An 18,343-nucleotide genomic window follows, 5' to 3' on the forward strand; every position below is an offset into this window, starting at 1 on the left:
ACCCAGCTTGTTCCTCACCTGATTCTGATTACTCTCCTGATACTGGTCTCCTGACTTCGGCTCTGCTCCTGACTTTGGCTTCTCCTTCTGATTCTGCACCGTGCTGCCCGACTGTTGATGACCCTGGCTTTTCCATGACATCGCTCCTGTCTCTTGTCCTCACTACCTGCCTTGCTCTGGTGCATGCCTGGCAATCTACAAAACCTGCTCTGCCTGCTACTCCTGTGCCAAAATCAGAGGATCTTCAGCCTTCCAAGGTATTCATCTGCAAGAACTGCAAACAACAACTACTGGCACTCTTGTTCCCCTGGGTCCTAGACTCCCTCTGTTTCAACCTCAGTGGGGTCAGGGCTAGTGACACAAGTGAGGCCGACCTCGTCAATTCAGTCTCCCATCAGGTACGTGACAATCCCAGTCTAGTGGTACAGAACTCCATTCTAAGTTAGTAATAAAGGAAAAATAAAAAAAGGTTCAAGAATCAACTCGCCAGCCAGCTTGCCAACAACTAAATAGACCTGTCTAACAGTATGCGTTAAAAACAGGGGTTTAGTTAGCACACATTTGCAAATACATACGTAAGGCACAGAGCCAAATCACGGCACCCTAACATTCTGTGGTCCTAACTTTACAAATTTGAGAGTCCCCATAGTAGAGGCACATGCATTTAAAGGATAGACCAAGGGCAGGTGCACATCAGGGAGCCCACCCCTCTTAAAGGTACAGGAGTGCAAAGAACACCCAGCATGTAGCACAATGGCAGCCAGGGTGCCCAGTGCACTCACTCACCTTAAAAACAGTAAAGTTTTCTAACTATTCTAAGTTACCTTGACATAGTGATTATACTGTCCAGTGGACTGTGTCTGAACCTACCTTCTGTGTGCTCATTTATGCTCAAGCCACCATTATACCAATACATTGAGCAAATTGACCATTAACGGTCTTGTGTCTATTTGTTGGTGCTAATTCACAGCAAAATTAAAGCTACATATACTTGTGTTCTTATAAGTGCTTGTGGTGACTTTCGTTCAACCAGGTGAGGGTGTTTTTGGAGTTGAGGTGCAGAACAGAGAGCACAAATTACCAAGCAGCTCCTTAGGGGGTAGCGCTACATTGTGATAAATGAATATGAGACTGCTGTCATACAACTGGTTGGATCCCCATTCATAAGGCACGATGGAGAGGGAGCACAAAAGAACACCAAGGAGGTTTGCAGGAATAACATGACATGATCCCAGGAATCACATTTTTATCTGTGAATGACTGGCCAAATATGAATTCAAACAGATCAAATCATTCACATCTAATTGCAAAGCCGTCAAAGGCACTGCTGGGCCCATTCATCTCATTGTAATGTAAATGTTATTTTTTAAAAATTCCCCAGTGATCAAAAGGTTAAATGGTGCTTTAAAAAGCGGTCAATTATTAGAGCTTTGTCCATGTTTCAGAAAATAATAAAACTTCACGATCTGAAAGCCTGCCACTTACTCTTTGTTATTTAGCACAGCTGTATAACTTATGTGGGAGTGAGAAAAATGCTAACACAGAAGGGAATATGTGTTATATTGTAAAGTAATCTAGTTCTGTGGCTTCACGTGGTGCAGGTACCTGATGATTGGAACGGATGATCACACGAATACTGTTACCCATTTTAGCTCATGACCTTTAAATGCCCTGCACTTATAGAGCCGTTACAGAAGAAAGAGTGTGCAGCCTAGTGGCAGAGAGGTGCAGCTGTTGGATTTTAAAATGATTCATCTATTGCAGTGGTCTCCAAACTGTGGCCTGGGGGCCAGATGTGGCCCTTTGCTTGCCTTTATCTGGTCCTTGAGGCACTTTTCCCATCCACTGACACCAATGATGGGGCACCATTCCTCCCACTGACACCAATGATGGGGCACTATTCCTCCCACTGACACCAATGATGGGGCACTATTCCTCCCACTGACACCAATCATGGGGCGCTATTCCGCCCACTGATACCAATGATGGGGCGCTATTCCTCCCACTGATACCAATGATGGGTCACCATTCCTCCCACTGATACCAATGATGGGGCACTGTTTCTCCCACAGACACCAATGATGGGGCATTATTCCTCTCACTGACACCAATGATGGGGCACTGTTTCTCCCACTAACACCAATGATGGGTCACCATTCCTCCCACTGATACCAAGGATGGGGCACTGTTTCTCCCACATACATCAATGATGGGGCACTGTTTCTCCCACAAACACCAATGGTGGGGCACTGTTTCTCCCACAGACATCAATGATGGGGCACTGTTTCTCCCACAAACACCAATGATGGGGCACTGTTTCTCCCACAGACATCAATGATGGGGCACTGTTTCTCCCACAGACATCAATGGTGGGGTGCTATTCCTCCCACTCATATTAACAATGGGGCATGTTTCTTCCTAAAGATACCAACAACAGGGCACTATTCCTCCCACTAAAACCAACGATGGAGTATTTTCTACTTCCACTGCTAACAGTCTGGCCCCCCTAAAATCTGAAGGACATTAAACTGGCCCTTTGTTTATAAAGTTTGGAGACCCGTGATCTATTGCACTGTATGGTGGTGAAGGATGATCCCACTCCAGGGAAGCCATAATAAAATAATGAGGTATGTAGACGTGAGCAAGCCAAAAGGCAACAATGAGAAATATCTAGCCTCCATGACATCAGTTGTCACACGTATGCTTTTCTCGAATGTTGTTCATTTCAAGGAGCTACCTTATGCCCCATTCACATTATGACATGCGATGGCGTGCACTGCAAGTTGTTTTTTGTGTGCAGTGCATATGTATGGGGCAGCCTATTCAGTTCAATGGGCTACATTACGCGTGTTTTTTCTGCACATTTCATAAACACGCTCAAATTATATTGTGTGAATGCAGCTCTAGCCCCCATTCACACTACGTAGCGTGTCAAGTGTTTGTATTTTTTGTGCGATGTCACACTTAGCACATAGAGCAGCCCTTTCGTTACAGTAGGCTGCCCTTCCATGCAACAGTTGCAGCAAAGAAGTCTAAAGTGATTGTAAAGGTAAAACATTAAAAATGCCATACTTACTTGCTCTGCAATGGTTTTTCACAGATCAGCCCTGTTCCTCCTCTTGTGAGGTCCTCCGCCTGCGTTCCTGGCTCCTACTCCCTGCCGAGTGCTCTCATAGCAAGCTGTATGCTATAGGGGCACTTGTGTGTGCTCTCCCACGAGCTGGGTTCTGTGTGTCCATAAGACACACAGAGCGTGGCTCAGCCACATGCCCTGCTCCCTCACTAGCTACAATTGACACCGCTGCTCTGTCTGAGCCAGTGAGGAAGGAGAGAGCCAGGATAACCGCTGCTCCCCTGTATATTGCTGGATCGAGGTTGAGCTCAGGTAAGTATAAGGGGGGCGGGGGCTGGGGGGGAGCTGCACACAAAGGTAAATAATCCTTCAGCATTTAGAACCATTTTATGTATATGTTTGAGCTTTGCACATTTTTTACCCACTCTGTTGCCCTTTTCCTCATACATGAGAATGTGCATCTTTTTGCTGCATTTGGGTTTCCATTAACAGCGAATGGCACGGTAAGCGCAACATGCATTTTTTTTCTTTTTGCATGTTTCATTCATGTGCTACTGTAATGTCATTGCAGCTGTATGCAGGACTAAAGCAACAAAGAAGTTCATTAACCTTCTTGAGCTTGTTTGCCAAACGATTTTTCGTGCGTAAAAATGTACATAATACTTACGGCATTTGGGGTGTCATTAACAATGAATGGTACCACAAGCACAACATGCTTTTTTGCTTCACACACTACACCATTGTGAATACAGCCTTATAGCTATTCTATTTTTGAAAGTGTTTTACAGAACCTTCGACAAGGATCTGCCTACTCAATCTTAAATTAGAATAGCCGTATAATGTCAATATCAAAGCATTTTGATTGCCTTCATATTTAGCTTTGCTTGCTTTGTCTGAACCTGACATTTCAGATTGAATGTCAGGGGCCAAAAGTCAACGTACTTCTGTCATTGAATGCTTTACCTATGTGATCTCACAACTATTGAAAACTCGTGTTAGGCAAAAGAACCATTTACTTCAGTCTTTCTCAACCTCTTTAGCCTAGAGCAGTGGTCTCCAAACTGTGGCCTGGTAGGCTGGATGTGGCCCTTTGCTTGCCTATATCCAGCCCTTGAGACTTTATTCCTGTCACTGACACTGACAGTGGGGCACTATTCCTTCCACTAATCACCGGCAATGGGGCTCTGTTCCTTCCAATGACACCAACGATGGTGCACTATCCCTCCCACAGACACCAACGATTGTGCACTATACCTCCCACTGACACCAATGATAAGGTACTATTCCCCCTACGGACACCAACGATGGTGCACTATTCCTGCCACAGACACCAACGATGGTGCACTATTCCTCCCACAGACACCAACGATGGTGCACTATTCCTCCCACAGACACCAACGATTGTGCACTATACCTCCCACTGACAGCAATGATAAGGTACTATTCCCCCCACAGACACCAACGATGGTGCACTATTCCTGCCACAGACACCAACGATGGTGCACTATTCCTGCCACAGACACCAACGATGGTGCACTATTCCTCCCACAGACACCAACGATGGTGCAAAACCAGATCCCAACTAGCGTTCACCTGCTATAAATCCGCCTTCCACACCTACACCTCCTCCCTCCACACTGCCAAACAAGCCTACTTTCTGACCCTTATCAATAACCTCTCCTCCCGCCGGCTCTTCTCCACTTTCAACTCTCTACTCTCTCCGCCCCCACCTCCACCCAGCACCTCACTCACCGTCCTCAAGATTGCCAATCACTTCAAAAACAAGATTGACACAATTCGCAGGGACATTGCTGCTGCCCAGATCTCCTCCCCACCCATCTCCTCTCACACAGCAACCCCTTCAACACCCCTCTCCCTTGGCCTCACCACTGTTCAGACCTCCACCCCACCTAACATCCCTCACACTGAAGCCCCCTCAACACTCCACTCCTTCGACCTCACTACCCCTGAGGAGGTCACTAAGGTTTTCTCCGAAGCCCGACTGACCACCTTCCCCCTCGACCCTGTCCACTCACAACTCCTACGACCTCCCTCCTCCTCCATCCTACGCTCCCTCACCCACATCTTTAATCTCTCCCTCTCTTCTGGTGCATTCCCCTCCCCTCTGAAGCACACGCACATCACTCCCATACTCAAAAAGCCCTCCCTGGACCCCTCTGACCCGAACAACCTTAGACCCATCTCCCTGCTGCGATTTACATCCAAACTCCTTGAGTGCTTAGTCTACAATCGCCTATGCTCTCACCTCAACGACAACAACCTCCTCGACCCCCTACAGTCCGGCGTCCGTCCCTAACACTCCACTGAAACTGCCTTACTTAAACTCACCAATGACCTGCTAACCGCCAAAGCTAATGGCCACTATTCAGTGCTCCTACTCCTTGACCTCTCTCGACACAGTCGACCACTCCCTCCTCCTCAAAAAACTACACTCCCTTTGTCTCAGAGACTCCACTCTCTACTGGCTCTCATACTACCTATCACAACGCTCCTTCAGCGTTACCTATAACGCTACCACCTCCCCCTCACTCCCCCTCTCTGTTGGGGTCCCTCAAGGCTCTGTCCTCGGGCCCCTTCTCTTCTCCATCTACACCTCCTCCCTTGGCCAACTGATACACTCTCATGGCTTCAACTACCACCTCTATGCCGACGACACGCAGATCTATCTCTCGACCCCTCAACTCACCCCTTCTGTCTCTGACCGAATCACTAGCCTGCTGAACGACATATCAGATTGGATGTCGCTCCACTTCCTTAAACTGAACCTTTCCAAAACCGAGCTCCAGCCTGCGCACCCCCCCCCCCCCACTGATTTCTCCATCACGTCCAACTATGCCACCATCAGGCCCACCCCACAAGCCAGAGTACTTGGTGTCATTCTTGACTCCAATCTATCCTTCCTGCCCCAAGTCCAATCGCTAACAAACTCATGCAGACTCCACCTCTTCAACATCGCCAAAATCCACACGTTCCTAACCCGAGAAACCACTAAACAGCTCATCCACTCCCTCATCATATCACGACTCCATTACTGCAACTCCCTCCTCACTGGCCTGCCTCACCGCAGACTATCCCCGCTTCAGTCGATCCTGAATACGGCAGCCAGACTCATCCACCTTACCAACCGCTCCGTTTCCGCCACCCTGCTCTGCCAATCCCTCCACTGGCTTCCAATTGCCCAACGGATCAAATTCAAAATCCTAACACTGACGTACATAGCTGTCCATAATACTGCCCCAAATTACATCACCGACCTGATATGCAAATACCACCCAACACGTAATCTTCGCTCCTCACAAGACCTCCTACTCTACAGTTCCCTGGTCTCCTCCTCCCATGCCCACCTCTAGGACTTCTACAGGGCATCGCCCATCCTCTGGAACTCCCTACCCCAATCCATCAGACTATCACCTACTCTCTTCTCCTTTAGGCGCACCCTGAAAACCCCCCTCTTCAGGGAAGCCTACCCTGCCCCCTGCTAATTGCCAATCTACTCCACTCTTCCTACCACTCCATCCTCCACAGCTTTTCCTCCTGTACCACTATCCCCTCCCTCCTAGATTGTAAGCTCCAAGGAGCAGGGTCCTCGAACCCCTCGTGTATCGCACTGTATTGTTATTGTACTGTCTCATGTATTGTCTCTCATTGTAATGTACAGCGCTGAGCGAACTATTGGCACTTTATAAATACTGTATAATAATATTTCCTCCCACAGACACCAATGATGGTGCACTATTCCTCCCACTGACACCAATGATAGTGCACTATTCCTCCCACTGACACCAATGATGGTGCACTATTCCTCCCATTGACACCAACGATGGGGCACTATCCCTCCCACTGACACCAACGATGGGGCAATATCCCTCCCACTGACACCAACTATTTCTCCCCCTAAGACCAAAGATGGGGCATTGTTTACTCCCAGTGGGCACAGTCTGGCCCCCATAAAGCCTGAAGGACAGTAAACTAAACAAAGTAATCTGTGTTTAAAACCTTTGGAGATGCCTGGCCTACAGGAACCCTTGAAATAGTTTTCAAGTCTAGAGGAATCCCTGCTAAAAAATTAGTCGGGGATTAGTGAGAAAAATTTTCCTCACATTGGTGGTTAGTGAGAAAAATTACAGATAGCTAAAATGATTATTGGTGTCATGCCACTTGACCTTGGCACTGGAACTAGAACTATGAAGACACAATCACATAGAAGGTCAATCATCTACAACTCAAGGAATCCTTATCAACCTCTGGAGGAACCTTAGTTGACAATAGCCGCTTTAGTCAACTACATTCTTCAGCACTATCGGGCTTGGTTATGAACTTTCAGTAGTTAAGTTGACCATATATGGCCCCAATTTTGGGCAATTCCTTTGAATCGATCGAAATTCGAGAAATGGATGGCTCTTCCAACACCACCTGGCTCAACAAACTTCAATTAAGACATTGAAAGAGCTGGGCGGGAAAAAGTCAGTAGTCTCTATTCAAAGTATTCTGACAGTTGTGGGTGCTGGCCGTCAGAATAGAATAGTGGGCAGCTATTTACATGAATGGGAAAATCCATGACTTTATTCAAAGAAATGTTTCTGTGTATGGCCAACTGTAGGCTGTAAAATGCATCCCAGATTATCCAAGTTGTGATGCCAAAAGGCCTTCATCCTTAGTTCCTCAACAAAGTATAACCACTGATTCTTAGAACTTTCCATTTTCATTTTCCATTTACTTTCCATTTACACTTTCCAAATTCACTAACTATGAATGGAACAAGGTGAGACCTTCGGACATCACACAAAGAAAGTATCAACTTTCCGCCACGATATGAACACAGCATAAATTCTGACATTTTTTTACATGATGCATTCAGTATGGGAAATACAACCAAAAGAATACAGTGGGTGTAGTTAGGGATTCTTCTCTGCTTCACAAGTAGGGGTTCTCAGATCATCAGTTTACCAAAAAAAGGATTTAGGTCAACTGCTGCAGTATTGAAGAGCACCCACCTCTGCTGCAGTATTGAAAAGCACCCACCTCTGCTGCAGTATTGAAGAGCACCCACCTCTGCTGCAGTATTCAAGAGGAATAGGATCTTGGGAAGTCGCATGATCAGTCAATAGACTGCTTCATCAAAGTTTTGTATAAGAGGAACTTATTATTATTTTACTAGAGATCTGAAAAATAAACAGTTGCATTGTGTTTTTATTCCATTATTTCTGCAATTTTTTATTGCTTTTCATCTACTATGTAATATTCATATCTACCCTTGCTGCACCTCTCTGTGGGTCTTTTTTGTAGGTATAATGCAGGCCAAACTTGGTATTTTACTTTAGAACTACGTGGGTGATTTTTAATCTCTGAAAAATCTCTTAAAAATTAAATTGTTCCTTTTTTTGCTACTGCAGGAAACGGTTGGATGATTGTTAGTGGACCATCCCATGAGAATAAATCCAAACTCCAGGAATTACCAAAAAAAATTATTTTCTTGTAAACTTTTGGGGAGTAGAGAAATAAAGTGTAATACATACCCTGCTCCTCACTCTGGCAGGGTCTCTCCTTTTCTGGGCCTGATGCCCCAAAGCACAGGGCATTCTGGGCTGCGGTCACATGACTGGGCAGCAAGAGACCACCCATAAGCCAGAGCAGAGGAGATTGCCAGAGCCTGCTGGAGCAAGGAGTAAGGTAAGTACTACACCTTATATCTCATCCACTAGAGTTAACAAACATTTAACACTTTCAGTGCAGGGGACCTGACTGCAAGGCTAGCTTTTTTGTAATCCCTTGAACCCCATGAAGTACACTTGAAAGAGATCATTCACACAAGAATCTCCTAAATCCAAGGTCTCCAAACTGCGGTCTGCTACAAGATTTTATCCAGACTCCTGCTAGGGTCGGTGGTGTATCCTTTATGTCCATTGATTGAAGCGCAAGGTCAGCAGAGCCTGCCTATGGTCTCCACTTCTAACACTTCTAATGTAAGGGGGGACTCTAATGGGGAACCTTATGTAAGTGGGGACTCTAAAGGGGAACCTGATGTAAGGGGGAACTCTAATGGGGAACCTGATGTAAGGGAGGGAATCTAATGGGGACATGATGTAAGGGAGGACTCTGTGGTGAATCTGATGAAAGGAGGGGGGACTCTGATGGAGACAACGATGAAAGGGGAACTCTGATAGCAAGTTTTTTCAGCCCATAAATATTTGTAAAACATATACGATGTGGCCCTTGTATTAAAAATGTTGGATACCCTGTCCTAAATGAACTATTAGCAAGTAATACATCTGTATCTACCAAGGCCTATGAAGAAGAAGAGAGGAGAGTAATCAGTTACAGTTTTTCTATGCAATGAAATTGTGGCATTGTGTGATTGTGGGAGATCGATTGCACTACCAAACATCTCTTAAGTAGCAGCTTATATTAAAAGTAATGTGATACAATCTCATGAGATCCCATGTAACTGCGTGATATCTGTGACCTTATTTTCAGCTCATCAAAATCAATGTGATGCCAAAGAGATGACTGTCAACAAGCAGTTAAAGGATTAGTTCACCTTTTGGACAAAAATAATAAATGCACATTTTTTGTGCAAGTAAAAAAATGTGCATTTATTATTTTCTTTCAAAGGAAAGCACTGGAAAGCATTGCACCAGTGATCTGTAGAACGCTGATGCCATGCAGGACTCCTGCAGACCTGTCAGAATATCTGCTTGCCATATGGGATGTACGATATGTACGGCCAAGCAAATATACTGACAGGAAGCTTCAATGAATTACCACGACGCTCCACAGTTCGGTGGCTATGGGAACATGTTCCTCCCTAAAAATGGGTGGGACATGTTCCCAAAGGTGAACTTATCCTTTAAGTTACTCAGGAGCAGACAGATTTCATCACCAGTGTAACCGTAGTCTTAAGCTGGCCATACACATAATGCATTTTGGCAGATTCCTGCTGAATCGGCCATAATCAGTTGTATGGGTGGCCCTGCCGGAACCAACTGGCTTGACAAAAGTTGATTTTTTTCATTGATTTTATAGAAGAAGCTGGGCAGAGTAATCTCAGTTGAACAAAGACGAAGTCAAATGGATGTAGCCGTTTTCTGGGTATTATGATGGGAGCCATGGGAGTAGAGGCTGTCAGAATACAATAACTGGTAGGGTGAACTCCTCCATCCATGCTGTTCAGTGTGGATGGGATCATTTATTCATGGCTCTCATTCAGCCCTTGTACAGTCTTAGTATGCATGACTTGCCTTAGATGTCTCAGTCTAAGTCTCAGTCTCAGTCTGCAGACAAACATTCTACAGAAGATCAGACTGGATATCAGGGTATCTGAGACTTGCATCTGCTGCCACCTACTGGTTGTTTTGCAGAACAGTAAAGTGTAGTACATAAAGTTCTTCAGCATGCATACACTCATCTGTTGTTGGTTCAAAGTTACCTGATTGGCGAAATTTAGGCCACCATTCTTTACATTAGCCATTCAATCAGCTGCACATGTTCAGGGACAGCGAATAGCCGTAAATCTGAACAAACAAGGAAACCCAAGCATTAACCTCCCCCATCCTCTGGAACTCTCAACCCCAATTTATCAGACTATCGCCATCTCTACTCACTTTTATGCAATTTTTGAAAACCTATCTCTTCAGGGAAGCCTATCCTGCCTTCAGCTAATAATGGAGTCTTCTATTCCTCCTACCAGTCCATCCCCCACAGTTATTACCTTTTGTACCACTAGCCCCTCCCTCTTAGATTGTAAGCTCCAAGGAGCAGGGCCCTCCTAACAGGGGCGGACTGACAACTCATGGGGCCCCCGGGCAATAGGGGATCATGGGGCCCCTGTGTCCTTGCCCAAACTCAAAAAAGCCTATGAAAAAGGTACCAGGGGCATCTCATGGGGCCCCCTACTGACCCCGGGCCCTCGGGCAGTGCCCGAGTTTCCAAATGGTCAGTCCGCCCCTGCTCCTAACCCTCTTGTATTGAACTGTATTGTTGCTGTATTGTCTCCCATTATATTGTAAAGTGCTGAGCAAACCGGTGGTGCTATATAAATCCTGTATAACATTATTAATAATAATAAATGACCTGCAGAACAATGCATTTTAAAGATTAAATACATATATGGTAGCTGTTTACACTGTCCAGGGATTTATATTTCTGTCCATCCAGTTCTGAGGTTTACACAGCTCTGCTACACATCATATCACATCTCAGGCAGGGCAGGAGAACTGATTTTTCATTGTTGCACTTAGGTAATACAGGTCTTGTCCCTCTGCCAGTCTGTGATTGGACAATGAATGAAGAAATAGCAGATGTATTAACTCATCTCTCTGTCATAATAATAATTAACCGGTTGGCGCCAACTGTATGTAAGTCATATATTTGTGTAACTAAAAAAACCCGAAAATGTGTTGAGAGTCCGCGCCCTGCATGCTCCCAATGCATTTACTGCTACCTCACGGAAAGGTCTTGAATGCTACTTGTGATTGGGACCTTTCCGATCATGTGACTGCTGTGACAGCCAATCATGGCGTTCACATGCCCCTAAACCCTACCCCACCTCCTGGCATCACAAACCGCTTAAAGGCCCTGAGGCGCCGGCACCAAGGGGTTAAAGTGCATATCTGGAAAAGTACCTTAAAGAAAAATTCAGTTCATCTCTGCCACACATGCACATTCCTCCATGGCTTATCCCTTTGAAAATGATACATGCTCAAAAAATGACTGCTGCCCCAGGTTTCCTGTTTTAGGGTGGCTGCTTTCTCTTGCAGTTGCCTATGGAGCCACCCATGTATGCAGGTATTAGAGTTGTGTCTCCCTACACTGTGAAGATCAATAGAAACACACAGCCCAACAGCCTATGATGGCAAGGTACTGCCCTGCTCCTCCTTCCTTCTCCTCCCCCCTCCCTTCTGTCCACTACTGCTCTATACTGTGAACATGTAAATGTTGCACCCATTCATTCCCCTTTCTATGGTCATGCTCTGCAGCTTCACCCAGTCCCCCTAAACCAGGATGAGCTTGGAGCTTGTCTACTGCCAGCTCCACATGCAAAGGATCTTCCATTCTTCCACCTCACCACCAACTGGAGGGAACCATCATGTACAATAGTAGTATTACTTCGGCTATTATACTTGACAGGTTCCTTCTGTCAAAGGTTGTTAATATGGAACTTTAGTCTGAAAATTAAGTCCTGATAGATCACTTCAGGCTGGGTCCTCTTGCAGGTATAACTATGGAAAACTAAAAATAGGTGCCTATACTGTTTAAAATCCAGTAATACACTGCCTTACCCTGCTTTGCACATGCTCAGTTGCTCTCTATTCTTGGCACTATGCCTAAAATCAGAGCCACTAGAGGCTGATCGGCTGACAGATTTAAGATTTATTGTTGCTGAGGGGGGAAGAAAACAACAGGAATGACACAGACTGTGCTAATGGAACACAGATTAGGGAGGGGGAAAAAGATAAGCAGGGGAGGTGACAGGACAAACTCTGCTGGCAGGGAGACACAAAAGAGTTTTACTTACAAAGGTAATGTCTTATCTTATCTCCCTGATATTCACTCCATTCTCCCTGGCAGTGGCAGCCTGTGAACGTTTGTCAGCCTTCCTCTCTAGCTGAGCCAAGACATACAATCAAGGCTGGAGATGTACATATTCTACTTGAAGAAAGTAACATATAGGGGGACATTTACTAAAAGTGGAGTGTGCAAAATATGGTTAATTTGAAGTGTTGATTTGGCCTCCAAATTCTCCAGATCTTAATCCAATTAGGTATCTGTGGGATGTCCTGGAAAAACATGTCTGGGCCATGGAGACTCTACCTCAGAATTTACAGGATTTAAAGGATCTGCTACTCACAGCTTGGTGCCAGATACCACAGCATACCTTCAGAGGTCTAGTGGAGTCCGTGCCTCGATGGGTCAGGGCTGTTTTGGCACTACTCAATATCAGGTGGGTGGTCATAATGTTATAGCTGATTGGTGAATGGAATGATTATACCCATTTATGTAGTAAGCATTGTGTGAGCGGTCTCGGCATTCCTGGCTGATCTGATTACTATCTATGCAGCATGTTGCTTGTGCCCTGTGAACATTCCTTGGAGGTTATTTACTAAACCTGGAGAGTGCAAAATCTGGTGCAGCTCTGCATAGAAACCAATCAGCTTCCAGGTTTTATTGTCAAATATTAATTGAACAAGCTGAAGTTAGAAGCTGATTGGCTGCCATGCACAGCTACACCCTGGGGTGGACTGACCATTTGGGAACTCGGGCACTGCCGAGGGCCCGGGGTCAGTAGGGGGCTCCATGAGATGACCCTGGTACCTTTTCATAGGCTTTTCTGGGTGTGGTTTGAGTGTGGGTGAAGACACAGGGGCCCCATGATCCTCTATTGCCCGGGGGTCCCATGAGTTGTCTGGCTACACCAGATTGTGCACTCCAGTTTGATTATATCTTCATCGTAGTTTTTGAGACCAAGGAGAGGGGGAGAGTTTCCAATAAGGAAGTGACTGCACTGGGCTTCAACAAAATGACAGCATTCATCAAGAAGAAACGGGAGCAATTCTGGAGGCAATTATTCTTTTAATCAGATCTTTTTTATTTTTTGAAGTTTGGATCCATGTATACATACAGTCATGGCCGAAATTGTTGGCACCCTTGATATTTCTCCAGGAAATCATGTATTTCTCACGAAACGTATTGCATTAACACATGTTTTGCTATACACATGTTTATTCCCTTTGTGTGTATTGGGACAAAACAAAAAAAGGGAGGAAAGAAAGCAAATTCGACATAATGTCACACAAACCTCCAAAAATGGGCTGGACAAAAGTATTGGCACCCTTTCACAACTGCGGATAAATAAGAATGTTACAAGCATGTGATGCTCCTGTAAACTCACCTGGGGCAAGTAACAGGTGTGGGCAATATAGAAATCACACCTGAAAGCAGATAAAAAGGAGAGACGTTCACTTAACCTTTGCATTGTGTGTCTGTCTGTGCCACACTAAGCATGGACAACAGAAAGAGGAGACGAGAACTGTCTGAGGACCTGAGAACCAAAATTGTGGCAAAATATCAACAATCTCAAGGTTACAAGTCCATCTCCAGAGAACTAGATTTGCCTTTGTCCACAGTGCGCAACATTATCAAGAAGTTTGCAACCCATGGCACTGTAGCTAATCTCCCTGGTCGTGGACGGATGAGGAAAATTGATGAAAGATTGCAACGCAGAATAGTCCGGATGGTGGATAAGCAGCCCCAAACATGTTCCAAAGACATTCAAGCTGTCCTGCAGGCTCAGGGAGCATCAGTGTCAGCGCGAACTATCCGTCAACATTTAAATGAAATGAAACGCTATGGCAGGAGACCCAGGAGGACCCCACTGCTGACACAGAGACATAAAAAAGCAAGACTACAGTTTGCCAAAATGTACTTGAGTAAGCCAAAAGCCTTCTGGGAAAACGTCTTGTGGACAGATGAGACCAAGATAGAGCTTTTCGGTAAAGCACATCATTCTACTGTTTACCGAAAACGGAATGAGGCCTACAAAGAACAAAACACAGTACCTACGGTAAAATATGGTGGAGGTTCAATGATGTTTTGGGGTTGTTTTGCTGCCTCTGGCACTGGGTGCCTTGACTGTGTGCAAGGCATCATGAAATCTGAGGATTACCAAAGGATTTTGGGTCGCACTGTAGGGCCCAGTGTCAGAAAGCTGGGTTTGCGTCCAAGATCCTGGGTCTTCCAGCAGGACAATGACCCCAAACATACGTCAAAAAGCACTCAGAAATGGATGGCAAAGAAGCGCTGGAGAGTTCTGAAGTGGCCAGCAATGAGCCCAGATCTAAATCCCATTGAACACCTGTGGAGAGATCTTAAAATTGCTGTTGGGAAAAGGTGTCCTTCCAATAAGAGAGACCTGGAGCTGTTTGCAAAGGAAGAGTGGTCCAAAATTCCGGGTGAGAGGTGTCAGAAGCTTATTGATGGTTATAGGAAGCGACTGATTTCAGTTATGTTTTCCAAAGGGTGTGCAACCAAATATTAAGTTAAGGGTGCCAATACTTTTGTCCAGCCCATTTTTGGGGTTTTGTGTGACATTATGTCATATTTGCTTTTCTGCCTCTGTTTTATATTTGTTCCAATACATACAAAGGGAATAAACATGTGTATAGCAAAACATGTGTTAATGCAATACCTTTTTTGTGTGAAATACTTGATTTTCAGGAAAAATATCAAGGGTGCCAACAATTTCGGCCATGACTGTATAATCATACAACCGCAATCTCCAACGGAGTGTGGCGTTAGTATCAACAAGTTACATTGTTATAATATAAAAGGGGTACGGAGTCATGTATACTGAATGATATAAACATAGATTCCAGACCACAACATTTTTCAGATCCTTTTTTTACAAAGAGAGAAAAAAAAACAAATTTCAAGACAGACTGGGAAAAAACAGAAGGAAATTAAAATAACACGAAATATAAAACCAAAATAGTTTTTAACCACTTCCAGTCCGGACACTTTTACCCCCTTCCTGTCCAGGCCAATTTTCAGCTTTCAGCGCTATCACACTTTGAATGACAATTGCGCGGTCATGCAACACTGTACCCATATGAATTTTTTAGCATTTTTTTGAGGCAGATAAAGCTTTATTTTGGTGGCATTTATTCACCACTGGGATTTTTATTTTTTTTGCTATGTAAATGAAATGTCCAAAAATTTTGAAAAAAAGTGTTTTTCTTATAAAATTTTGCAAATAAATAGTATTTCATCACACATCTTGGCTAAAATGATTCTGTTATCTTTTTAGTAAAAAAAAAATAAAAATAACCCACATTAGTTTCTAACCAAAAATTATAATTTTTTAAATTTTTTTTTATATTATTATTTGTTTTTTTTTTACATACTGTCACCCTAGCAGTACAGTGTCACCATGGTGACACTGTACTACATGTAGGGGGTGATGAGGATTTTTTTTTTTACACTGATTACTTTTACACCCATAAAGGCTGTAAAAGCAATCATTTGTCCTTCTCTCTGGCTGCATTCTTGTAGCCATTGAGAACTACTGTGTGAGCTGTGATTGGTCACAGCTTGTCACATGGTACAAGGCTGTTGTGAATAGCCTTGTACCATGTGACCTCTGTGATCATTCACAGATTTCACATGTAGTAAGCAATGATGTCAGAAGTGACATTTTGCTTACTACTCTGCATGTGATCACTGACTGGCCAATCAGTGATCACATGATTGGGACCTCGCACAGAAGTCCCGTCCGATGATCGGTGTTTCACTGTGTCTGGAGGACACAGCGGGCACCGGATCGCGGTGCTGCGAGCTCCCAGGGAGCGCGCACAAGCAGGGTGCGGGGAAGCCATTTATAAACGGCCACCCGACCCTGCAGTGCCACCGTCCGGCCATTTATATACATGGGCCAGACGGGAGGTGGTTAACAAAAACCAGCCTTGTGAGAGTCAAATCTCCTCAGCTCATCCACGTGCAATATAGTAAATAGGAAGTCTAATCCAACATTTGCCAAAAGCGGAGTTTTACCGCGCGTGCGTGTGTGTGTATATATATATATATATATATATATATATATATACATACAGCTATATCTGTAATTCCTATTCAAGGGTTGATGGGACAATAATTATCTCACAGTAGACGCGAAGGGATTCCACCACTTAAAAGCCTGTCCTTAGCAAATTGTGTTGGTGCTAATTCTGGTGTCCACCACCAAGCATCCCAGACTTTTGTTCATTTCTGGCCATATCCTCTGTGCTGATAAACTACTTTTTCTCTGATCAGATTATCATTAACAGCTTTAATCCATTGAATATGGGAAGGAGGTGCGGGAGATAACCATTTCTGAGCTAGAAGTTTCTGAGCAATAAACAGCACTCTAAGGATAGCTATATAGACATGTGGAGTGTACAGTTCCTCATCCAACACTCCCAATAGACAAAGCATGGGATCTAATGGTACACTGAGGATCCATGTACACGGGACACTTCTGAACAATTGAAACTGACTGTTGGAAAACGTAGGTTAAAAAAAGTCTGTTTAGCTGCGTTTGCATACCGCGTTTATGCTCGTTGATGAGCATTTGCATTTAGAAGCGTTTATTAAAGATAAACTCAGGAGACCTTCCAAAATGCACAGAATGCACTGAAAAACACTAAAAAATTAACTATTACAGACATTTTGAGAGAAACAGAGAGAGCAGAAGCAGAGAGAGCAGTATGTATTGAGATTAGTTGTCTTTTTTTTTTTGTGGTGTTTGGATGTGTTCCAGCTCATTTCTGTGCAGAAATTATTGCAACAGTGTCTAACATATTTTTTTTTTCATGAAAAACCTCAAAGTATGGTGTGCAAGGTCCATTTGAGTACCGGGAAAATGTTTTGCATGCATTTTTCATGATGAAAAAAGGCTCTGAACAGCATCTGGAAATGGAAGAGTTAAAAAACTTTTCAGACGCAAACGCCTATAAACACGGTTATCCACGTTTACACACATTTACAAGCATTTTGCATTTGAAATGCTGATAAAACTTACTTCTGAATGACTGTAAAATCACCTGCCTGTAAACAACTGTAATCGATGATGTGTACATGGACACATAGGAAAACATTAGGGTGAGTTCAGGGGCTGCTGAAAAAAGCGCTGAAAAGCTCCTAAACATGAGTTTATCAGCTGCAGTGTACATGAGCCCTTAGACTCCAGATCTTGTTGATCATTGTTATAATATGGAACCAATATCTTACCAATTTGGGGCATTTCCATAGCATATGGATAAGCGTGCCATTATGAATTTCACACCTAGGGCAAAGAGGAGAATCCCTCCTATTCCAAGCGTATAGCCGCTGAGGAGTGCGATAAGTGTGGTGGATAATAAAAAGCTGGGTAAGCTTCCGAGCTGGGGACAAGGAGACTTTAATTACATTTTCTAATATGGTGGACCACTCCTTGTCTGAAATAGCATCTAAATCAGTCGACCATTGTGTTCTACAACTGAGGGACATTGTTTTAGAAACTTTGAGAATAATGGATTGGTACATCGAAGATATTTGACCCTTTCTTGTGGTCGGAGCTATAGTTTGATTAACCTCCTTAGCGGTAATCCCGAGTTTAGCTCGGGGTAAAATTTCTATACCAAAAGCGTTAACCCCGAGCTACACTCGGGCTTACCATGCGGCGTTGCTCTGGGGGTCCCTGCAGCACTTACCTTGTCCTTCGCTCCCGCGATGTGTCCC

This window comes from Staurois parvus, unplaced genomic scaffold (genome assembly GCF_062004578.1).
Source record: "Staurois parvus isolate SC_StPar_1 unplaced genomic scaffold, SC_StPar_1.0 ptg000727l, whole genome shotgun sequence".
Taxonomy (NCBI): domain Eukaryota; kingdom Metazoa; phylum Chordata; class Amphibia; order Anura; family Ranidae; genus Staurois; species Staurois parvus.